This window comes from Ceratotherium simum, chromosome 16 (genome assembly GCF_057802395.1).
Source record: "Ceratotherium simum simum isolate JZ-2026a chromosome 16, ASM5780239v1, whole genome shotgun sequence".
Taxonomy (NCBI): domain Eukaryota; kingdom Metazoa; phylum Chordata; class Mammalia; order Perissodactyla; family Rhinocerotidae; genus Ceratotherium; species Ceratotherium simum.
The window spans coordinates 26,078,629-26,095,031 of NC_141915.1; positions in this window are offsets into that span (position 1 = coordinate 26,078,629).

Below are 16,403 nucleotides of genomic sequence, written 5' to 3' on the forward strand. Positions count from 1 at the left end.
ACAAACAAGGCAGCTGTTCAAGTCTTAGCTCAAACCCCTCGCTGGCTGTGTGACTTGGAGAGATCGGTTATCCTCCCTGAGCTCCCTCATCTATTAGAGTGGATGTTCAGGCCTACTTTCCTGAGCTGTTGTGAGGCAAAGGGGAGACCATGTGTAAAAAGGTTTGTAATCTGAAGTGCTGCAAATGGTTATTTAAGTAATATCTAGAAAGAGTCTGTAATTCTCCTGGAGCTCCAGTCCCGACCCCATGAGCGCATGTCCTAGGCCCCAAGTCCCTGAGGCCAGGGTCCTGGAGCTCAGGCCCCTCGAAAAGGGTTCTGCCATCAGCCTCTGTGGGCCAGGCTGGGGGTGGGCACGAGCGACTATACATCCCTCCTTTGGCTTTGCCAGACTGTCCTGAGGGCGCTGTCCAGTCCTCAGTGCTGAAGTGGCACAGGCCCCTCTGGCTGCTTACCTGCTCCTGCATGCAGCTGTCCCTGCCACCAGCCTCCAATCCAAGCTGCATCCATACTGACCCAATAGTCTGCAGCATTTCCGTATTCCTCAACAGTTGTGACCATCGCTAGTTTGAGCCAGAAACATCCCAGAAGGTCCATGCTTACCTGGGAAGGCTAGAGAGAGTCAGTGACTTGTCCAGGCCACACTTGAATCCCATGCCCTGTCTGGCACTGGTAGAAATTCTCCCACTGTGGACATCACCACTACCCATTCCAGATTTATCCTGTGGATCCTTCCTGCTTGGAGGCTGAGGCCATGGAGAGTCGTCACAATTTTCAGGGGCTCCACCCCACCCCACCCACATCCAAACCACGCTGACTCCCCTACCTTCGGGTCCAGAGGTGGTGACTCCAGCAAAAAGAGACAATTCTTGGAATTCCTCCCGTGCACATTCCACACAGTAAAGATACCCTTCCCCCTACTCTAGGCGATCACCACTTCCATGGACACCCACCAGCCACACCCTTCCTGCTCCAACGTCCAGGAAAGGAGGTGGCTCAGCTGTGATGGCGATGAGGTTAGGGAATCAAGGAAGCCCAGTACAGCTCCTCTGGGCAGTGGCTAGTTCAGAGAAGACAGACAGGTATGACCCCAGGCCTAGCATCTAGATGGCCACACTGATGAGGCCACGCCATGGACCCTCACCATGCCCGCCCTAGCGGCTGTCTAAGGCTGCCTCGTGCCTCCTCAGTGTCAGCCTGAGGCGCAGTGCCGGACCTGGAGAGAGGCGAGGTAAGAATTGAGGCAGAATGGTTTTCAGAGCTCTGATGCCTGGCAGGCGCTGTCCAGCGTATCCCAGGCGAGCCGAGCCCAGCGCCGACGTCAAAGCTTGGAGACGCGTCGAGTCCCAGGCCCGGCGCCCGGGACCGCCAGAGGGCGCTCCAGGTTGAGATTGGCCCTGATGTAGCGGGCGCTCGAGCTGGATTGGAGCACAGCTCACACCAGACCCGGCGCGGGAGGCAAGGCTGTCTCACCACGCAGGGAGGAGTAAATCCAGGTGCTGGCCCGCACCTCGAACATCGCCAAGTGGCGGGAAAGAGCGTCGAGGGAGCGGTGCCGCAGCAGGTGACCGGATGGGCAGGAGTATCTCCTCCATGAAAGCAAGACGCACGCAAGCAGAAGGCTCCAAATGCAACTGGCTGTCCAGTAGCAGTTCCCCGGTGCCCATCGCCCCCACGCTTCTCGGCAGCCTCAGGAGGTGGAGATCCAGCTGGAAGCTGGCCACCCACATTAGCCTGATGGAAGTTTAACGGTACTTCGGGAGCTTTGGGGTTACTAACCAGAGCAAGAGCCACTGCCCTGCGCCTTCCCCCATGCGATGATAGAGCCAACAGGTGGATTTAACCACCCTACATGGGCTACATGTTGCTCTTATCAGAAGCCCGAGGTTGATAAGGTTGGACTCTCTGTGCTGCCTTGCTAAATCTCAGCTTCTTTCAGCAGCTCTAACACCTCTGTCCCTCCCCAGGGCATGTGGCACTCAGTGTCCACGATGGGGTCCTTAGGGAACCTACTGCCAGGTTCTCCTCTGCTCCTTTCCATTTCCCCTCTGGTATCTGAGAGAGAGTAGTTCAGATGTTCAAGAGAGAGAGATTGCTGGTGGGAGTCAAATAAAGGCGGCCTGAGGTTCTGGTGGAGTGGACCCAGGTAATTGGTTTCCAACTCTCTGCATGTTATTTTATAGTTGTGAAATGTTATTCATTCCCCAACTCTAGACAATGACAGTCTGACCTACAGTTAGACTTCAAGGAGAACTTCCAAACAACAAAAGGAATAGAGAATAATTGCATTATCCACAGTCCCAGAACTATTGGGAGAGCACAGACAGTAGAGGTCACCATCGTTTCACGAACACACTCACCCTTCCACCCACAACCCCACACTTTTTTCTCACACCTTCTCCCACTTGCAAATCCACTTGGATCTCTCACTTTATATTCCTTAGGACAAACAGAGATCAAAGGAACCAGGACTTCCCAGCCAGATTCTCCAAGAAGCCTCTAAGGGTCCCACTCTAAGGTGGAGTGGGAGTGGAGCTGGGGCTTTGCACAGACCTCTGAACTCATCTCCACCCCCACACAAGAGATGCATAGGAACTCTGCGCAGTGAGGAGCAGGGAAGGGGAACTAGACCCCAAGTTTCCTTCCCATCTTTTAAAAATGAAGACGAAATAAAGACTTTTCAGACAAACAAAAGCCATGAGAATTCTTCACCAGCAGATCTGCACAAGAAAGTCAAGCAGGCAAAAGGAAAATGATACCAGATGGAAAGTACATCACAATATGGTATCATCACACACCTACAAAAATGACAAAAATTTAAAAATACTGGTAATACCAAGTACTGTCAAGGAGGCTGCTGTGGACTGAGATGTTTGTGTCCCCCAAAATTCGTATGTTGAAATCCTAACCCCCAATGTGATGGTATTAGGAGGTTGGGACTTTGGGAAGTGATTAGGTCATGAAGGCGGAGTCCTCATGAATGGGATTAGTGCCTTTATAAAAGAGACCCCAAGAGCACTTTCTTGCCCTCTTCCCACCATGAGGACAGAGCAAGAAGATGGCCATCTATGAACCAGGAAGCAGGCTCTTACCAGACACTAAATCTGCAAATGCCTTGATCTTGGACTTCCCAGCCTCCAGAACTATGAGAAATAAATGTTTTTGTTTAAGCCACCCAGTCTATGGTATTTTTGTTATAGGAGCCCAAGTGGACTAAGACAGAAATTGGTACCAGGAATAGGGTGCTGCTGTAACAAATACCTAAAAACGTGGAATTGGCTTTGGAACTAGGTAATGGGTAGAGGCCAGAAGAGTTTTGAAAAAGCCTACATTGCCGTGACTGGACCTTTAAAGGTGCTTCTGGTAAGAGCTCAGAAAGAAACAAGGAGAACCGTAGAGAAAGCCTCAGTCTTCTTAGAAAATACCTGAGTAATCATGAACAGAATGTTGGTAGAAATATGGACTGTCAAGGCCACTCTCATGAGGTCTCAGAGGAACACATTGTAGGAAACTGGAGGAAAGGCGATCCTTGTTACAAAGTGGCAAAGAACTTGGCTGAATTGTGTTTGTGTTCTAGTGTTTTTGTGGAAGGGAGATCTTGCAAGTGATGAAACTGGATGTTTAGCAGAAGACATTTCTAAGCAAAGTGTTGAAGGTGTGGCTTGGCTCCTCCTGACTGCTTATCATAAAATGCAAGAATAGTTAAAAGACTTAAAGACAGAATTGTTGAAAGGGAAAAAGAAATTAAAATTGCTACGCAAAAAGGAAGCAGGACTTTAAGATCCTCAGCCTATCCATATTGCAGAAAATGAGAACACTAATGGTGTGGCCAAGTGACCATTTGATCAGATTAGTACGGATCAGCCGTCTCAATAGAAACCAGGCACTATTCTTCCAGACAATGGAACAATGGAAGAATGACCCAGAAGGCTATTCAGAGATCATCAGGGCTGCCACTCAGGCCCAGAGTACAAGGACCCTTGGGACACAGCAGTTTCAAAGGGTGCAGCTGTTCTCTGGTTCAGGAGGGCCAGAATGCACCCCCATGCGTTAGGGGTACCCCCTCATACAGAGAGCCTCAGGCCACAGGCCCAGCAGAGCCACAGATCCCAGGCAGAGAGCCACTACCATCCTACCAAGCCATGGGGATGTTATTGCCACCCCACTGGGCCTGGAAGGCAGAGCATCAGCCCAGGAGAGCCATGGAGGAGGAACCACTGCCCCAGGAGGCCTGATGGGCAGAACTTTGAGCCACAGAGGATTATTCTGAAGCCTTAAGGTTTATATTTTGTTTTTCTTGTTTTTTGTTTTTTTGTGTGTGAGGAAGATCAGCCCTGTGCTAACATCTGCCAATCCTCCTCTTTTTTTGCTGAGGAAGACTGGCCCTGCGCTAACATCCATGCCCATCTTCCTCCACTTTATATGGGACGCTGCCACGGCATGGCTTGCCAAGCGGCGCATCGGCGTGCGCCCAGGATCCAAACCGGCGAACCCCGGGGCCGCCACAGCAGAGCGCGCTCACTTAACTGCTTGCACCACCGGGCTGGCCCCAAACGTTAAGGTTTAATGTTTGCCCTGTTAGGGGTTGGACTTGGGACACATGACCCTTCTTTCCTATTTCTCCCTTTTGGGAGTGCATCAGCTCTGCCTCCTTTGACCTTCTGCCAGTCTCAGTTTGATCAGTTCCCCTTATAGTGGCCCTGATTTTGATCTTTGATGTTCTCCCATATCCATCACCACCCTACCCACATCCCTTACTCCATGCTTCTGTTTAAAAAAAGACAACAGGCCCAAAATGGAGTCACTTGTGCTAAGCCCACGTCTCCAAACGGAGACTTAACACCTAACCTAATTGCAGTTTCAACCTCCTCCAGGAATGTAATCTTAACCAGTCAGACTAGAATTTCCTGGTCAGCTCTAGTGAGGTCATCCACCTGATGGACCCCTTTTGTCCCCTACAGGAAGGTGACCTTGCCTGAAATCATCCACTCTTTTCCCCCTTCTACCCACAAAAGCCTTCCACTTTGTACAGCTCCTCAGAGCTCCTTTCCACTTGCTAGATGGGATGTTGCCCGATTCACGAATCATTGAATAAAGCCAATTAGACCTTTAAATTCCTCAGTTGAATTTTGTTTTTTAACAGTTTTGATGGCAGCAGTGGGATCAAAGGACCTTCTGACGGCTTCAGGGACGATGAGAAACACGAGTGTGGTACCCGTGAACTCCCGAGTCCTCTGTTTTCCTTGCCACTTCCAAGGGCCATAGGTAAGTTCCTCTCAGTTCTGAGCTCCACTCCCTTTGCTTCGAGCTCCCGATCTAATTGGCTTTCCAGTGTCCCATTTGATTGGAATCTCTCCCCAGATTCTCTCCCCAATCTCCCCAGCTTCCACGTTGAGAACTGCTGGTGGTTACTGGACTAGGTCCGGAGTCGGACTGGGTCTGACTTAAAAACCAGACAAGATCTAGGATCAGACTGGATCCAACTTAAGCTGGACTGGGTCCAGTGCAAGGCCTTGGGTGAATAAAATTTTAAGTAAAGGCTATTGCTAATGGGAATCGCGAAAGCCAAAAAAAAAAAAAAAAGAAAACAGCTGCAAAATTGGTGGGCACGAGTCAAGCACTTAAAAGTTGTTGGGGCTCTCACCACCTGACTCTAAGATGCTCCTGTTAGGATAAGCTGGTCAGGGAACAAGTTAGATGGACACGAGGAACCTCAAGAAAATTTCTGTGCAACAAGGTATGCTGTAAAACACCACACAATCCCCAACCCAGCAGCGTGTCCCTTTTAGGAATTAGTTTGGCTCCAAAATACCCAAAAGCTTAGCTAAAAGAAATGGAATCCTTAAATTCTAGAGAGAGAAGCAAATGGCAAAATCTTACTTAGAAAATAACCTAGGGCCGGCCCTGTGGCTTAGCGGTTAAGTGCGCGCGCTCTGCTGCTGGCGGCCCGGGTTTGGATCCTCGGCATGCACCGACGCACCGCTTCTCCGGCCGTGCTGGGGCCACGTCCCACATGCAGCAACTAGAAGGATGTGCAGCTATGACATACAACTATCTACTGGGACTTTGGGGGAAAAAAATAAAATAAATAAAAATAAAAATTTTTTAAAAAATAAAATAAGGGTTCCCAAATTAAACAAACAGAATAGGATACCTATTTTAATTTCTATGCAGAAGTTTCCAAAAGCCTTCAAGATTCCAAAATAGCTTCATTGAAAGATTCATTGCAGAAGGCTAATGAAAAATTAAAGACACGAGAGGTCCCTAAAACAAAAGACGATCAAACCAACATGACTCCTACAGCTCCCTCTAGCCTCCTTTGCCTGAGTACTCACGTTATGCTAATTCTTTATCTGAGCTGCCTTTCCACTCTGAAGAGACCACTAAATAGTCACCTTTTAAAATAAAACCACCCGAGGTTGCAGGTGATCCTCCTCAGGTATCTTTCACTCCTTGATCAAAGACCCAACTAAGGGCCATAGTTAAAGAATTTCCTAAACCCAGTGAGGAACTCCAAAAGTTTTTTGAAGAATTTAGAATAATTATTGGATCCTATGACCCAGAGTTCCCAGATCTTTATCAGCTTGTGCACATGCTGATAGGACCTGGTGAAGACCAAAAATGGATGCGAGAAGCAACATGGCAAAACCCCAAGGATGATATTCGAGATCCTTGATCTTCAACATGGTCCCCTCATGGACCAAAAAAAGCTCGCAAAATAGCAACCAATCTTTTAGAAGCCATTCCTAGAGTCTTCCCTGCCCACACTGATTGGTCTATTATTCAAACATGCAAACAAAAGAAAGATGCATCTGTGGCCGACTTTAAAGCCCTTCTGGAAGCTCTCTTCCTATGGTATTCCATATAATATATATTCCATATGATAAATGAGGTTACCCAACCTGCTCTAGCTGCCCTATTTGTAATTGGATTATCTCCTGAGATTAGTGGACTGATAAAAAGGCAGAAAATATGGGGCTGGCCCTGTGGCAGAGTGGTTAAGTTCGAACACTCTGCTTCGGCGGCCTGGGATTCTTGGGTTCAGATCCCAGGCACGGACCTACACACTGCTCATCAAGCCATGCTGCGGTGGCATCACACATACAAAATAGAGAAAGATTGGCAACAGATGTTAGCTCAGGGCCAATCATCCTCACCAAAAAAAAAAAAAAAAAGGCAGAAAATAGGATGAGAGGCTACTGATCTGACTTAACCTGTGACCATAGCTGAGCACTTAGAAAGGACTTTTGAACAAGATCATAAACAAAAGTCTGCCAAGCTATTGGCCTTACGGCTACAACAGCTCCAAGGCTGGAGACCTTGGAGTCTGCATTGCACTGCACTGCACCCTCTGAGGGGCTTATCCTCAAAACACTGGTCCAGGGATCAATGTCTGGGTTGTAATCAACTGGGACACTGGAAAAGAGATTGTCCTCAAAGGCCCTATGCAAATTCTTCAACATCAACTCGAATGCACCCATATCTGCCCCCAAAGGAGGGCCCCTATATGGGTCCCTCCAAGAATTGATGGAACTCTGAGGGGTTCTCCAGTAAACTGCTACCAGCAATTCCCTCAAACAGCCAAGGGGAAACTAAAATTAAAATTATGAGAAAATTTGCCAAATTTTGTGGATACCAGAGCTACATTTTCTACTTTAAACCTTACTCTCGTGGGCCGGCCCCGTGGCTTAGCGGTTAAGTGCGTGTGCTCCGCTCCCGGGTGGCGGCCCAGGTTGGGATCCCAGGCGCGTACCGACGCACTGCTTCTCCAGCCATGCTGATGCCATGTCCCACATACAGCAACTAGAAGGATGTGCAACTATGACATACAACTATCTACTGGGGCTTTGGGGAAAAAAAGGAGGAGGATTGGCAATAGATGTTAGCTCAGAGCCAGTCTTCCTCAGCAAAAAGAGGAGGATTGGCACGGATGTTAGCTCAGGGCTGATCTTCCTCACAAAAAAAATAAACCCTACTCTCATAGGACAACAAATCCCTTGGAGTGAAAAAAGTTTCCATAGTGGGGGTATCTAATAAAATTCGGAGAGAGTTTCTATCTCAACCAGTACAAATGACTCTGGGACCTTTTACTGGTCAACATGCCTTTTTGCCCTGTGATACAGCCCCAGTCAATATGTTAGGTACAGCTCTCCTTTCTAAGTTAAAAGGGCTAATACATTTTGCCTCCAATGGAGACGTCACCTTAGAATGTCCTGACCAACCTGAACCTGATCTTTTATGTTCCTTACAATCTGTCCTTGATCTAGAAGAGAAAGCATTCCAGCAAAAGATCCCTAATTTAACCGAGGTGCCTGAAAATCTGTGGGCTACTTCTATCTAATACTGACATGGGGAGAATAAAAAGTGCAGAGCCTATAAAAATTCAAAGAGACATAACTAAACCTCTTCCTAAATTGCCTCAATATCCATGAAAGCCTGAGGCCATACAAGGCCTCACATCCATAGTAGAAGACCTAATGCCCAGGGGCGGATCATTCCCCATACCAGCCCCTGTAACACGCTGATCTTGCCAGTCCAGAAAACTAATGGGCAGGATGGTGATTTGTCCAGGACTTGAGAGCTATTAATAACATAGTTATGCCCCATTCTCAGTTGTTCCAAACCTGAACACCTTTTTGTCACAAGTCCCACCAGACTCAAAATGGTTCCCTGTCATGGACCGTTGCTCAGCCTTCTTCAGCATCCCTGCAGACCCCAAACACCAATATCTGTCTGTCTTTACTTGGAACAATCAACAACATCCCTGGACAGTCATGCCTCAAGGGTTCACTGAGGCTCCTCTTACCTCTCCCAAGTGCTCCACTAAGATTTAAGAATCCTCCAATTCCCCGGGAAATCACCCTTTTACAATATGTAGATGATCTCTTGCTATGCTCAGTTACCAAAGAGGCGTCCATAAAAGATTCCATTTAGTTGCTGCAACAGTTAGCTGAAGAAGGATGTAGAGTTTCTAAGGAAAAGTTACAATTATCTCTAGACACTGTTCATTACCTAGGTCATAATCTAAGCGCTGAAAGAATCCAGCTATCTCCAAAATGAAGTAAGCTAACCCAAGAATTCCCTAGGCCCACAACTAAGCGACAGCTTCATGGATTCCTAGGCCTGGCTGGTTACTGTAGACCATGGGTTCCTCATTTTTCTCTGTTGGCTTCCCTACTCTATGAACTTACCAAAATTTCCATCCTTGAGTCCCTTCCTTGGGAATCTAAACATGAGCAGGCCTTTATAAGACTAAAACATGCACTGCAAGAACTGCCTGCCCCAGGGTTACCTAACCGTTCAAAGCTTTTCCCCTTAAATGTGCCTGAAAGAGATAACCAAACTCTGGAAATGCTCACCAAGAACATGGCAATAACATAGGCCTATTGCCTATTATCGCATACAACTTGATTCAGTTGCTCAAGCCTATCCCAACCACCTTAAGGCTACAGCTGCAGCTGCAAAGTTAGTAGAAGCCTCAGCGGATTTAACCCTAGGAAATAACATTTATTTATAAACTCCACACACTATCCAAAGTCTTCGCAACTCTGAATTGACTCAGCATGTCTCTGAAAGCAGACTAACCTCCCACATGATCCTTCTGCTTTCACCACCTAATCTACGTCTTAAATGTTGCAATGTTCTTAATCCTGCTACATTACTACCTGTGCCTGATGAAGGCGAACCCCATGACTGTAAAGAGATAACATCCCATTTCATGATCTTGCATCCTGATTTATGAGACACTTCTTTGACTAATCTTGAGCTAATCTTGTTTATTGATGGGTCATGCTGTGAAAATGAAAGAGGGAACTTCCAGGCTGGTTATGCTGTTACTACCCAATAAGAACTACTTGAGAGGGGAAATCTCCCACAAGCTAAATCAGCCCAATAAGCAGAGCTCCATCTCCCAAGAGCATGCCAGTTATCAAAAGGATAATAGTTAATATTTATACCGATAACCAGTATACCTTTGATACTGTCATCCATGATTTGGGGATGTTATGGAAACAAAGAGGTTTTCTTACATCCACTGGAACCCCAATCAAAGATGGACAAGTTAACAACATTCTTACTGCTGTTCTTCTACCTTCTGAAATTGCGGCCCACACTAAAAAAGACTGAAACTGATTATCAGGGAAATGCCTTAGCTGACTTTTATGCAAAGGCAGGAGCAACAGAATCTATAATGGTTGTGGCACATGTGGATGAAGTCCATTCTGCTTCTGCAAAAAATGACCTCTTGTTGCCAGACTTTTGCCATCCTGATGCCCTCGCAACACAGCAGCAGTCTGCTCCTGAATCAGAGAAATTAAGATGGGCAAACAACGGCTGTAAATTCAATGAACAGTCAGGGCTATAGGAAACCCAAGACAGCTGCTTGGTCTTCCTGACTCCCTGGCAAACCCCATTTTTCAGTTTTTGCATTCTTTCACTCACAGTGGTGCATTTAGGATGACCCAAATGATGAATAAACATTAGTGGGGAGACTTCTACAAAACTGTGAAAACAGTTTACCACCAATGCCCAACCTATCAGGTCTACAATCCTGGAAAAACTATTTTTGTTCCCGGAGGTCTCAAACCTCCTCCTTCTGGACCCTTTTAGCAGCTGCAGTTGAACTTCCTTCAACTGCCACCTAGTCTGGGTTATCAATATGTTCTTGTTATTGTATGTATGTTTGCCGGATGGATTGAAGCCTTTCCCTACAGCAAGACTGATGCCCTTCCAGTGGCAAAGAAACTCTTAGAAAACGTGTTTCCCATTTGGGGTATACCTTCCACAATCTCCAGTGATGGGGGCATGCACTTCACTGGGCAAATTATACAAGCCTTAATGAAAACCTTGCAAACTTCTTGGAATTGTCACTGTCCTTACCACCCTCAATCATCAGGCAAGGTCGAGAGAACCAATGGAACCTCAAACTTAAAATCTCTAAACTTGCTAAATCCCCTGGCCTAAGCTATTGTCTCTAGTCTTGCTGACTGTTCACAGTACCATCTTTGGGAAACATAAACTCATTCTGCGTGAGACAGTCACCAGTAGACCAATGTCTATTGTATATAACTTTCCACTGGTCCTTTGTTGTCCCATGCTAGAAAGACCAGCTACTGTAAGTCTTTAATGTCTTTTGCTAAAGCTTATCATCAACAGGTTAAAGAAGCTTTCCTGGATCCCAATTCAAAGGATCCTGTTGGTCACAGCCTGGAACCTGATGACTGTTCATTCTGGAAATGTCATCAGAGGAAAACAGGCCTCAAACCCTGTTGGAAGGGACCTTACCAAGTGTTCCTGACCACTGACACTGCTGCAAAACTAGAAGGCATTAAGCCTTGGGAACACATCTCACAACTGAAGAAGGCTCCACCTGACATCTGGTCCTGTGCAGACATTGGAGACCTCCAAATCAAATTGACAAAGAAAAGTAGCTGATATGGAGGTAGACTCCTTCCTCCCAAGACGTAGGCTTGAGACTTCATGTGTTAACTAAACATGAAACCCTTTCCTCTTCTATTTCTTTCCTTTACTCTGGCATTGGCCTGGAAAGATAACGCTATCATCTGTGTCTCCCAGGCCATTGCTAAGGGGGGGTAACCTTTCAGACTGCTGGATTTGTCATCAAAGATTCTGATCTATCCATGATGCTGGAGACGCTCTGGTCCTCCCTGTGACCAGTTTCTCTTCTATTCCCAATGTCACCACAAACTGCTATCGACGCCCCCTTAGAAATCTCTTACCAAGTTCAACTATTACAAGCAGGATATCCAGTGCCTTGTTTTTACATTTCTCCGATTATAATTATCATTTTCCCTGGGCCTATGAATGCCTAGATGGCTGGCACATAACCAGGCAACGCCTCTTAGGTTATCTAACTGTACCCCTAACTATTCATAAATGAATTGTCATTGAACTACCCAGTCATTGGTCGACTCCCCTGAATTTATGTTATCCAGTTAGAAGGGACCTACCAGGGGGCATTCATGGTTCAGGATTCACTTCCTTTAGCAGGGCCCTACTTCCCTGGTTAGGAGTGAGTATAAATGAGGATATGATCAGGAACCTCTCCTTAACTCTTGAAAGTGTTGCAGAATTTGCTGCTAAAACAATAGCTGCCCAATAAAAATCCTTAGACTCTCTAGCTAAAGCTGTTCTTGATAACAGGACAGCACTTGTTTATCTTTTAGCTGAGCAAGGAAGTGTTTATGTTGTGGCCAATACCACTTGCTGTACCTGGATTAACACTTCTGGGGAAGTTGAAACTCAGTTACACAAGATCACTGAGCAAGCCGCTTGGCTTTAAAAGGTGACTCCTGGGGCTGGCCTGGTGGCCTAGTAGTTGGGTTCATGTGCTCCACTTCAGCAGCCTGGGGTTCACAGATTTGGATCCCGGGCGCAGACCCATGCACGGCTCATCAAGACATGCTGTGGCAGGCGTCCTACATATAAAGTAGAGCAAGATGGGCATGGATGTTAGCTCAAGGCTAATCTTCCTCAGCAAAAGAAAAAATAACGTGACTCATTCAGCAGGGTCTTCCTTTGACTTCTTTTTTTCTTTCCCCCCACCAAAGCCCCAGTACAGAGATGTGTATCATAGTTGTGGAGTTGTAGCTCTTCTATGTGGGATGCCACCTCAGCATGGCTTGATGAGCGGTGAGTAGGTCTGCACCCAGGATCTGGGCAAACCCTGGGCCGCCGAAGCAGAACTCGTGAACTCAACTGCTATGCCACCAGGCCGGCCTCTCCTTAACTTATTTGATTTTGATTGGTTTGGGTCTTAGGTACCATGGCTACAAAGTGCACTCCAGACATTGGGAATTATCCTGCTTATAATATTCATAGTACTTTCCCTGGTGCACTGTATCTCTCAAAAGTTTTAAATGAATGTTTGCAGCCACTAACTACCAAGCAAATGTTCTCCCTAAGCCTAGAACACCAGAAAAGGAATAAAGAGAATGACCAACTTAAATGTGAACCTGAAGGAGTGACCTGTGAGTACCAAAGGAATTCAGCAAAAAAACATCCTGACCTGTGAATATCACACAGAGGATCAGCAAAAACTGCGAGAACTTCAGAGCAGTGGCTGGGAGTGGCGCTAATGCCTTAATTTTTTATCACGTCTCTCAGTTAGGCTGAAAGTCTGATCAAAAGAATTGTTTAAAAAAGGACAACAGGCCCAAGATGGAATCACTTGTGCTAAACACACGTCACCAAACTGAGGCTTTACACCTAACCTAATTGCAGTTTCAACCTCCCCCAGGAATGTAATCTTAACCAGTCAGCCTGGAATTTCCTGGTCAGCACTAGTGAGGTCATCCACCTGATGGACCCCTCTCATCCCCTAAAGGAAGGTGACTTTGCCTGAAACCATCCACCCTTTTTCCCTTCTGCCTACAAAAGCCTTCCACTTTGTATAGCTCCTCAGAGCTCCTTTCCACTTGCTAGATGGGATGCTGCCCAATTCACGAATCATTGACTAAAGCCAATTAGACCTTTAAATTCCCTCAGTTGAATTTTGTTTTTTAACACTTCACACCTAGATGCTGGCTTGGTGTGAAATGGAGGTGACGTATGCCTGAGATTTGTATCTCTTTCAGAGCAGTGCAACCCTGAAACTCATCCTGTTGAGAGAAAAATAAGTTCATCTGTTACTGCAAAAACTAAAAAGCCTGTGGAAAACAAGGGTGGGCTAGTTGCCTTAAAACAAACAAACAGGGGCTGGCCAGGTGACTCAGTGGTTAAGTTCGAGTGCTCCACTTTGGTGGCATGGGGTTCGTGGGTTTGGATCCGGGGCACGGACATACACACCACTTATCAAGCCATGCTGTGGTGGTGTCCCACATAAAATAGAGGAAGATGGGCACAGATGTTAGCGCAGGGCCAATCTTCCTCAGCAAAAAGAGGAGGATTGGCAACTGATGTTAGCTCAGGGCTGATCTTCCTCACCAAAAAACAAACAAACAAACAAACCAAACAAACAAATCTAGAAAAGGGTTTCAAATAGAATAAGTTGAAAGAGCAGAGGAGACTTGGTTTGGGGCAGGGAGTCAAGAATGGTGGCTTCCTTAGGGAGCAGCAGCTTCCTTAGTCCAGAGCACCAGGAGTGAGACCACATGTCGTCACGGGTGATATTATAGAGTAGCCTGCAGGCATTGTTCAGGACAAGAAATATGGGGGCAGGAGGCAGAAGGGGGAAAGGCCATAGCCATGGTTTGGGGGTGAGGTGAGAGGTGGACCCTGCTGGCAGGAGCCTTCTCCAGTCACAGCTTGGGGTCTGCCTCCATGGCTCTGGCTGAGGCTGTAGTTCAGTTGAGCCAGGCCTGGGCGGGAGGCTGCCTTTGGCCGAGGTCACCTTGCTGCTGCTGGGGGCTCCTCACAGCTTACAGTGGGAGTGGGCTGTCATCCCATCCAGCCAGTCAGCCTTTCTTTAATACCTCCTGGGCATCATGTACCACACTAGGCTCTGAATGCAGCCCCAGTGCCACCAAAGAGGTATTGAACACTCACAGCAAGAGGATGGCCCCTTTCTGCGCCTTGAGAATCTTCCTTGTTGGGTTCAGGCAGTGCCAGCAGTTTCTGCCCATGCTCAAAGCACAGGGCATTCTTTTTGTGTGTGTGTGTGAGGAAGATCAGCCCTGAGCTAACATCCATGCCAACCCTCCTCTTTCTGCTGAGGAAGACTGGCCCTGGGCTAACATCTGTGCCCATCTTCCTCTACTTTATATGGGACACCGCCTCAGCATGGCCTGACAAGCGGTGCCTCGGTGCGCGCCCGGGATCCAAACCCGGGCCACCAGCAGCAGAGCATGCGCACTTAATCGCTACGCCACAGGGCCGGCCAGAGCACAGGGGATTCTGTCTGGCAGTGGTTACAGAGCACCTAGTTTATTGGCCCATCACAGGGCTGGAGACTTGGAGGAATGAATGTGTGGCTCAAGAGAAACATTGTCAAATTCAAGCGCTAACCCCAAGGACCAGGTGGAAACACAGTGTTCAAACACTAGGACACATGTTAAAGTGAAATCATCATTCAACTTTCATTTTCCTTCCTTTTCCTACAAGAGGACTATTAATTAGTATGAGGTCCACATTTCAGGGCAGAAAGGGTGTTTTTGTCTGATCCTCCTTGTATAGCACCTGTCGCCATCATGTATATGTACATATGCACGCACACACACACGTTTTACCTATTGGAGAACTGGAAAATCTGGTGTTCAGGTTTTTTTCCTAGTCATAAGCAGTAGGCTAAGATTTTTTTTTTTTTTTTTTTTTTTTTTTGGTTATAGCATTTCCCTTTGAGGATGACTCATCTCTAGCTGATTTTCTCAATAGTAATAAGAGGACGGAGTCTCCGTGCAGAATTTGCAGAATGTAAATAATCTAAGTCTTTGCTGTGCATTTTAATTACTGTATCAGCCATTGAGTTACATTTAATCCGTTGTACAGAATATGATTTTTTAGTGATCACACACCTTGGCATGTCTTACAGAGCCCATCCTGGGCTACCCTCCTCTCCAGTCAAACGACTCTGTGTATGTGGGGCTTTCACAGCCTTCTCGGCTTCCTGCACCCTATTCTCTCTTCCCAGAAACCTTTTGCTCTCCTTGGTGAGTTGGCACATTTCTGCTCCTCCTTTAAGTCTTGGTTCAAGTTTCATTTCTTCAGTGAAACTTTCTGTCACATCTCTTTCAGGCAATGCTAGGCACATTTTCTGGGTTCTCACATGACTATTACAAATCCACAACTCCCCGTGTGTGATGGTAATTTGTATCTGTCTCCCCGACTAGCTGTAGGGCAAGACCCTCCATCTGTTCCTGTGTCCCCAGTGTTCACTTCAGTTACACAAGCAACTGAGATTGGTAGTTAGTGGATTTGATTTCTTAGGGGAAGATAGGTATTAATAGTGCTTAACACTTGTGTAGGTCATTTAATCTTCATAACAATTCTATCTAACAAGCTGAGGTAGTTTATAATGCTGAGCATTATTTCCATTCTGCCTATTTCCCAGAAACAGGCTGAAAGGCAGTGCTTTTCTCTGGGACCTGGAGTGATTACTGATAGACTGAGGTTAGAATTGGGCAGCATTTTTTAGTTTGAGAAATATAGTGAGTACAGAATTTTTGTAAACTGTTAAGCACTGTACAAATACTACTGTTAGTTTACTGCTATGAGTCCTGCCTAAGACTTTGTTACTTTTTATAGCATTCAGACTTTTTGGGTATACTGTCCTCAGCCCAGAGAACTTTTATTTCTATAGAGAAAGAAAACATAGCATGCCAACAATGGAATGCTCTTTGTTCTTGGTGTATTTATACTGATTGAATACTATTAAATACTCATCCTCAGCTGCAACGGCATAAAGACATACTAATTAGAAAGAAATGACGAACAAGGTCTATAGCTGCA